Here is an 8576-nt window from a genome sequence, read left to right on the forward strand (position 1 = left end):
AACTGGGACACATCCACAGCTGCTCACTTGGGAAGAAGGTACCTCTGTCTGCAGGTGTGCAACGAAACCCACATCTTCTGCTTCTATTACATTCCCTGTTTCCACTAATCTACTGCCTTAGACCCAGGCCTGTAACCAACCTCTGCAGAAGTCAGGGGAGACAGGTTATAAAATGTTCAGTGAAAACAGTCAGTGAGGCTGGGGAGGAAAGAGAATTTTTGTGTGTGTGGCAGATACACACCATGCCAGCAGCTGGCTACCAAGACTTGTTAGCTTGCTTTGACCTTACTTTTGTAACAGCCATACTTTTCTAGACTCCTCCAGACTTTCTCACTGAGGGACTTTTATTTCTGTCTTTTGGATAGCAATGCCAATCAGCTGTGCATTACGCAGCAAGTGTTGACTGTAAACTAAAGTTGATGGTGAATATAGATTTGAGCCCTTTCTCCAAAAGCTAGAACATGGCTCCCTCTCTCATCCAACAGCTGTGGAAATAAGGAAGAAATAGGAAAAGACTATAGTTGCTTCCACTGTACATCAAGGGAAGGTTGGAAGGAAACTTTCCTATCCCATGGACAAGAGCCTGTAAGTAGGGGTGTGCAGAACTGGTTCAAATTGAAACAAACAGAGTAGGGGAGTGCAGAGCTGGTTCAAATTCGAACCAGGCCACAAAAAAGAGGGCCGGGCCGGGTTTGACATGAACCAGACCTGATAAGGTGCCCCCTAGCCCTTTCAAGCCATTTTTAGAGTTAGGAATCCCCTTTCCTTGTAAAGGGGAATCCTTACCACATTGCCCTTTACAAGCATAGCCACCCAAACCAGGTTGAACCAATTCAACCCGGTTTGACTGCACAAACCAAACCGCCAGCCAGTTCTAATGAACCGAACTGAATCAGCCTGAATGGTTCTGTGCACACCCCTACATGTAAGGTCCAGAAAACATCAGGGAAGGTTACAACTCAGCAGCAGCCCTCCCATGAGGCAAGGTGAGGCAACCACCTCAGGCAGCAGATTTTTGGGGTGCCGGTGATGTGGCAAGATGCCATCATGCCCTAGAAATGTGCTTGAAATGTAATTCGGCTTCTGCATCATGGCACAATCCCTTTAAAACTGAGGGCTTACCCAGCCCCTTTAATGCCAAGAAGAGTAGGTCCATCCCTGCTCCTCCAATTGCTGTCATTGCAGTAATTCTAGCATTCCCCCCAGCTATGAGAGCCCACATACCAGAGGCACTCTCCCCTAGCAGCTTGCATGTGACACCAACACACACATGGCCTCTGCGCATGTGTGAAGGCCATGTGTGTGCCAGCGTTGCACGTAGGCTGCTGGTTTGGATAACTTGATGGAGGAGAGGTCTATCATCGGCTACTAGCCGGAGGGCTAAAGGCCACCTCCAGCCTCAAAGGCAGGATGCCTCTGAGTACCAGTTGCAGGGAAGTAATAGCAGGAGAGAGGGCACGCCCTCAACTCCTGACTGTGGCTTCCAGCGACATCTGGTGGGCCAGTGTGCGAAACAGGATGCTGGACTAGATGGGCCTTGGGCCTGATCCAGCAGGACTGTTCTTTTGTTCTTATGAAGATGCCCCGCTGGTGCGCAGGCATAGCTGGGGAGAAAGCCAGGATTACTGCAATGGCGACAATCGGAGGAGGGAAAGGAATGGACCTGCTCTCCTTCATGTTAAAGGGGCTGGGTAAGCCCTTGAATTGAAAGGGATTGTGCAATGATTCAGAAGCCAAATCTCATTTCAGCACATCCTGATCATGCCCTCTTTCTTTTAAAAGGCAGAGGTTAAAGGAAGGGGGGTGGTATTTGGCACCTTACTTAAGAGACACAAAGGTCTTCAGCCACCACTGTCACAGCTTAATGAATGAAAAATGAATGATCTGACAGTCACCCATAGATAGAGCTCTTAAATATCTCTGGTTTCAGCGGCCCCTCCCCTGACTAAATGGAAGCCTTAAAAAGGGAAGCCTGAAGTCTGGCACTCCTTCACTCTACCTGATCTGGCCTAGCTTGTTGCCAGCACTGACATGCTGATATCAGGGAGTGCAGTTGTGTAGGCGGGGGGCTGAATCCTCAGGGGGCTTGGGTTCTGAGGGTGCTGCTTCAGTGGAGGCTCAGAAGATACAGTTTCAGGAGGTCCAACTCTGGAGCTCTCTCAGTTTTTGGTCCAGTGCTGGGGCCCACGACTGGGTCTAGTACTGGTTCTGCCTTCTCATGGTCAGACTCAGAGTCACTAATTAGGATGAAGTCAAGACAAAAATTGATTATCTGCCCTTTACTCATAATATTGCTGGTTGGTTGGTTGGTTGGTTGGTTGTATGCATAATTTTGGTTGGGCAGGAAGTTGTTTATGTCTGGGGGAGACTTTGTGAATAATAGTTGTAGAAATTCTGTTTGTTTATACCCCACCTTTCTGCCCCATCAGTGGGTCCCTCAATGCAACTAACATGGGTTATAACAGAATAATAAAACTTAATCCAAAATCAGTAAAAGCAAAAATACAAAATACAGCAAACATAGCACCCCAAAGGTAAAAGAGAGCAGGAATTCAATAAACATCCAAGCCAAAGGCAGACACAAATGGAGAGGCCAAATGAACTTCCTAGGGAGGTTTCACAGCTTAGACACTATGATTAGGAAGGCCCTATCTCACACACCCACTGGACCTGAGTGGGTGGATAGTATCACGTGGAAGGAAGTAAGAAAGCTAACTGGGCAATGTACAATCTCTTAACAAAGGCATAGTATCTAAATCATGAAAAGCAACTGTTCTGCATTATTAGGGGAAGGCTGGCAGAACTCTGTTCCAGTGCCTACCAACCCTGCCACCTGGATTTCCTATCCAGTTCCTGGTGAAGGTCATCCACCAGATGGTCAAGGCTATCTTGGTCCCAAAACCAAGCTGGAAACTGAACTTCAGATGTATCTGAAGTTGAGCTGCCACCATACACTCAAGTACCTTCTCCCAAAATGGTACATTCAAAACAGGGTGTTAGTTATACAGAGTAGTGAGACCTAGCGTGGTGTAGTGGTTGGAGTGCTGGACTAGGACCAGGGAGACCAAAGTTCAAATCCCCATTCAGCCATGATACTTGCTGGGTGACTCTGGGCCAGTCACTTCTCTCTCAGCCTAGTCTACCTCACAGGGTTGTTGTGAAGAGAAACTTAAGTATGTAGTACACCATTCTGGGCTCCTTGGAGAAAGAGCGGGATATAAATGTAATAATCTAAAGAAAGCTTATTCAACAAAGTTCTTATCACAGCTTTCTAGAAAGTAGCTGGTATTACACCTTCTCTCAAGCATAATCTTCTCAACCAGCTACTCAGTCAATGGCCACTTTCATTAGCCAAGAGAGGCACAGGTCAAGCAAACAAGTGGTTGGCCTTACTCTTCCAAGGATTCCTGTCTACTTTCTCAGGCCGTACATACTGAAAGGTATCCAGAATAATGTTAAAGGGGTGTGAGGAGAAACATTAAAGCCCTCACACAGCAGAGTATGCTGCCATGGTAAAGCGGTTTAGTCCAAGAGATTATCTGAAGACAGTAGGTTGAGTTCAAAGAAAAACTAAAGATTTATTAAGAAACCAGCATACTGAGAGAGACACAGAACAACATACCCAAACAGGCAACTGAACAGCTCTAACTATTAACTGATGAGTCATGTTAATATAGAGACCTAATAATGTGACTCATCATGCCTCTACTGGCCAGGAGAGGTTACTGCAGTGCTAAGAGCAATGCCTTTAGAATTCTCACTTGTAACAAGTGTAAGTGTACAAGCAAAAGGACTGTGTGTACTCTGTATGTACTCTGCTGTTGCTCTGGTTGTTTACCTTGTAATATATGCTGTTAAGGTGCTACAGAGTGAGCATATGATACTGCTTAGTCTTGCATTAGAATAAGCCCCAGCACAGCAGTGGCATAAGGGTGTCAGACAGCTGTTTCTGAACCTGAATGCATTGTGTCTTGGCTAATCTTATACTTAGGCAGCAAAGAGAACTATTTTTATCACAGTCTATCTTTTCAAAGATCAGTAGTTTCAGATGACATTTTTTTTGCTTTAAAAGTCTTGTAGGGTTTCCATGCAAGCATCCACCTGTCAAAATGTATTTTATGTGGCCAAGATATTCAATGGTATTCCAAAACAAGAAATAAAATTGAGAATGCATCCAAAATATTTAAGATATTATGCCTCCCCACATAGTTATATGAGAATGATCTACACTAAGAAAGCTTAATATGCTCTTACTTCAGAATTCTTGGACTGAAATATGTTTTAATAATTTTTCTCCCCTTTCTTTTTTGCTATGGTGAAAACAATAGGGACACATACCATTTGGCTGCTCATGAATCCACACAATAATTCCATTACTATCCATTATATCCCACTCTGGCTGCCCTTTTGACAGCTGTGCAGCAGATAGTCTCTGAACAACACTCAGACAATAGGAGTACACATCGAATTTCAGGGCAGTCTTGAAAATCTGAACAATGTCAAAATTCATCTGGTTTACATCAGTGTTGTTATTAGTGACCACAACAATACAGAAAATGTCTGCCTTGCCACAAAACATTTCCTTTTACATTTCAAACAAGCCACCTGGGGATTTCAATACTGCAGAAATAGACAGCAGCTGCAAAAACCATGGGGGGTGCGGGGAGGAAGAGTATAAACATCCCATTGTCACTGAAGCATGGGTGCTTAATCTAACCAGAAAATTAGTAGCTGCACCACATTTATTCAGTAAGTTCATAAGAACAGTCCTGCTGGATCAGGCCCAAGGCCTATCTAGTCCAGCATCCAGTTTCATACAGCAGCCCATCAGATGCCTCTGGGGAGCCCACAGGCAAGAGGTGCAGGCATGCCCTCTCTCCTGCTGTTGCTGCCCTGTAACTGGTATTGAGGGGCATCATGCCTCTGAGGCTGGAGCCACCAGGCTAATTTGATAGACCTGTCCTCCATGAATTTAACTAAGCCCCTTTTAAAGCCATTCAAGCTGATGGCCATCACCACATTCCATGGCAAAGAATTCCATACGGGGCGGAGCCACCATTGAGCGGACGGGTTCAAAGAACCTGGGCCACCGCCAATCAGGGGCCATGCCTGGCACACCAGCCACACCCCCTGCATCTGACATTAGAGCAGGGGGCGTGGCTCTGCTCTCAAACAGGGCCGCACAGCCCCTTTTGAGAGCAAATACTGGCTAGTGCTGCATTTGCAGCATGGCCAGGAGCTACTCTCCCTGCCTTTAAACATGCAGTAGCGTCTGACATCAGATGCAGGGGGCGTGGTGGGGGGCCACCGGCTGAAGGAACACAGGCCGCTGGCTGGCTTCCTCCACCAGTTATTCCATAGATTAATTATGCACTGTATGAAAAAGTACTTCCTCTTGTCAGTCCTAAATTTCCTTCAGTTTCATGGGAAGTTGGTTTTCCCCATCACAAAATCCACCAACTCATGTAAGATGATTGACTGCTTTCACAATTTAGGAATCACCAACATGTGTCTAAAGGGACCATAGCCATCAAGGAGTGAACTGCAGAAATATTCTCTCTCACACAATTCCATTAGCCCTTTTCTTTGCAGATGTATAAGGGAAAATATGCAGGCACTGGCCTACCTAGTTGCTCAGTAGGAGTAATTCTGCTCTTTTATGGCAAAGGGACTAGCCTGAACAGTCCTTCTGGAACTTTTAAAATTGCAACTATCTATGTATCTATCTATCTATTTCTCTAAGGTGCACCCGTGGCTAATCCCATGTATGGCAGCTCTCGCAAGAGTTCACGAGCAGAAGCACCATGGTGATTGGGCAGAGGGGAATTCCTTATGCAGATAGGGAGAAGGACTCTGTGGCACCATGGTGACTAGGCAGTGGGGATTCCATATGCAGATAAGGAAGAGGAACCTGTGATGGTTAAGGTCAGTTGGAATGCAACTGTTACTGGCTGGAAGATGTTCTTGATTGTAGAGGAGAGAAATAAGTTGTTCTAGTAAGAACTAATCAGCCTACTTTCCTTTCACTGTCTCTACAACTGGACTATATTTGGTTCAAATAGATGTCCATAAGTTATATCTCTTGCACCTCAAATGTTCATGTGTCCACCATCTTGGATGGGGGTGGATGACATCATTACAAATGATACTACTGAGGTCTCCCTGTGTGTCACTCACTACAACTGTACCAAATTTGGTTCAAATCAGCTAGACAGTCCTCAAGTTAGTGCACTTGCTCCTCAAAAGTTCACACAACCACCATCTTGGATTGGAGTGGATGACATCATCACAAACTACACCATTTGGACATCCCTATGTATCCCTACAGCTGCAGTAAATTTAGTTCAAATCAGTTAAGCAGTTCACAAGTTAGCCCACTTGCGCTTACAAAGCTTACACGTCCGCCATCTTGAATAGGTGTAGATGACATCACCACAAACTATGCCATTGAGGTGTCCCTGTGCATCACTCACTGCAACTGTACCCAATTGGGTTCAAATGGGTTAGACAGTCGCAAATTAGTGCACTTGCACCTCAAAAGTTCATACAACCACCATCTTGGATTGGGGTGGATGACACCATCACAAACTATACCATTGAGGTGTCCCTATGTGTCCCTGCAACTGAAGCCATTTTGGTTCAAATCAGTTAAGCTGTTCACTAGTTAGCCCACTTGCACCTCAAATGTTTACACATCCGCCATCTTGAATCGGTGTGGATGACATCATCACAAACTACGCCGTTGAGGTGTTCCTGTGTGTCACTCACTGCAACTGTACTTAATTTGGTTTAAATTGGTTAGACAGTCCACAAATTAGCCCATTTGCGCCTCAGATGTTCACACGGCCACCATCTTGAGTTCGAGTGGATGACATCATCACACACCACACCATTTGTACAGCCCTGTGTGTCCCTACAGCTGTAGCAAATTTGTTTCATATTGGTTAGATGGTTCACAAGTTAGCACACTTGCGCCTCAAAAGTTTATGCGTCTGCCATCTTGGATCGGTGTGGATGACATAATCACAAATTACGCCATTGAGGTGTCCCTGTGTGTCCCTACAACTGTACCCGGTTTGGTTCATATTGGTTCAGGCGTTGCAAAGTTGATAGGGTGGGACACACTGACACACACAGACACACACACAGAATGCCGGATGACCTCATAAGCCTACTGGAAAATAGGCTAAAAAGGATAGTTGACAGGGGTCTGCAAAGCGAGGGGTCATAAGGGAGGGAAGAGCCCCTTCAAGAGAAGGAGGCTGCTGCTGTGTGAATTAGATGAGGAAACAAGATGAACAAGATCTGTTAACTCAGGAAGAGAGAGAGAGAGAGAGAGAGAGAGAAGAGAGAAGAAGGAAGTCAGAGGGGAAGAGTGAAGAGAAAAAGAAGGGAGGGGAAGAGAGAAAGAAGAAAGGGCGAGGGATGGACCCGAGCCTGTCAGCAGCCTGAGGGGAACAAGCGGCCATGGCGGCACCTATTGGTAGCAAGGAAAGGCCCAGTCAACCACTGCTGCTGTTTGGGGCTACCGAAGCCATTGGCTGAGGGAGGGAGGCAGGCAAAGGATGGGCCCAGGCCTGACAGCAGCCTGAGGGGAACACAGGAAGCTGCCATATACTGAGTCAGACCATTGGTCTATCTAGCTCAGTATTGTCTTCACAGACTGGCAGCGGCTTCTCCAAGGTTGCAACTTGGACCCTTCTGCTCTTCCCAGAGTGGTTCCATCCCCTGAGGGGAATATCTTACAGTGCTCATACTTCTCGTTTCCCTTTCATATGCAACCAGGGTAGGCCCTGCTTAGCTAAGGGGACAAGTCATGCTTGTTACCACAAGACCAGCTCTCCACTCCAAGGAGCAGCCATGGTGGTGACAGCGGCGAGAAAGGGTCTGGTCAACCACTGCTGCTGCTCCTGTGGAGAGGAGCAGGAGTGGGGCTTGGGTGAGGGTGGGGAGATCTCTGGGGATAGGGGGCTGCAGCTTGGCCAATAGGCGCCACAACGCTGCTGCAGCCGTGACCAAGAGGGGTGAAGGGATGGAGTAAAGGGATGGAGGAGTGACCATGCGATAAGTTTTTGAAAGTTGGCACTGACATACCAGGGTTTCTTAACCTTGGGCCCCAAGATGTTGTTGGACTACAACTCCCATCATCCCCAGACATGGCCTTTGTGGCTGAGGATGATGGGGGTTGTAGTCCAACATCTGGGGACCCAAGGTTAAGAAACCCTGACTTATACTATTTTCTCCACCTCCCACTAATGTATCTTAGCAACTCCACCAATATGTCTGTCAGGCTAATATGTGTCAGGGGCCCACTTCGGCCAGCAAAATAAGTATTGACCAAGCTGTTTTCAGTGCAGAAGAATAAATGCCCACCTCATCAAATGAGAAAATTATGCAGCCTCAACCTACTAGAACAAACAACCATGACAACCAACAAGGAAGGCAAATTCAAAAAATTCCACTCTTCACTTTCATCGGCCAGTGCTTGTATTAGAGGGCAATGAAACAGGAAATCACAATCTTCCCTATTTGTTAATCATCCCAGTTCCTTTTTACTCATTGACCAAAATAGTGGA

General features: G+C 46.3%; 1 protein-coding gene across 1 annotated transcript in view; it reads right to left on the reverse strand.

The window, feature by feature from the left end:
* TBC1D8 (TBC1 domain family member 8) overlaps positions 1-8576 on the reverse strand; it is a 104760-nt gene that overhangs the window by 89436 nt on the left and 6748 nt on the right. The window lies entirely within an intron of this gene.

Source organism: Hemicordylus capensis, chromosome 3, assembly GCF_027244095.1.
Source record: "Hemicordylus capensis ecotype Gifberg chromosome 3, rHemCap1.1.pri, whole genome shotgun sequence".
In the NCBI taxonomy this organism is placed as follows: Eukaryota; Metazoa; Chordata; class Lepidosauria; order Squamata; family Cordylidae; genus Hemicordylus; species Hemicordylus capensis.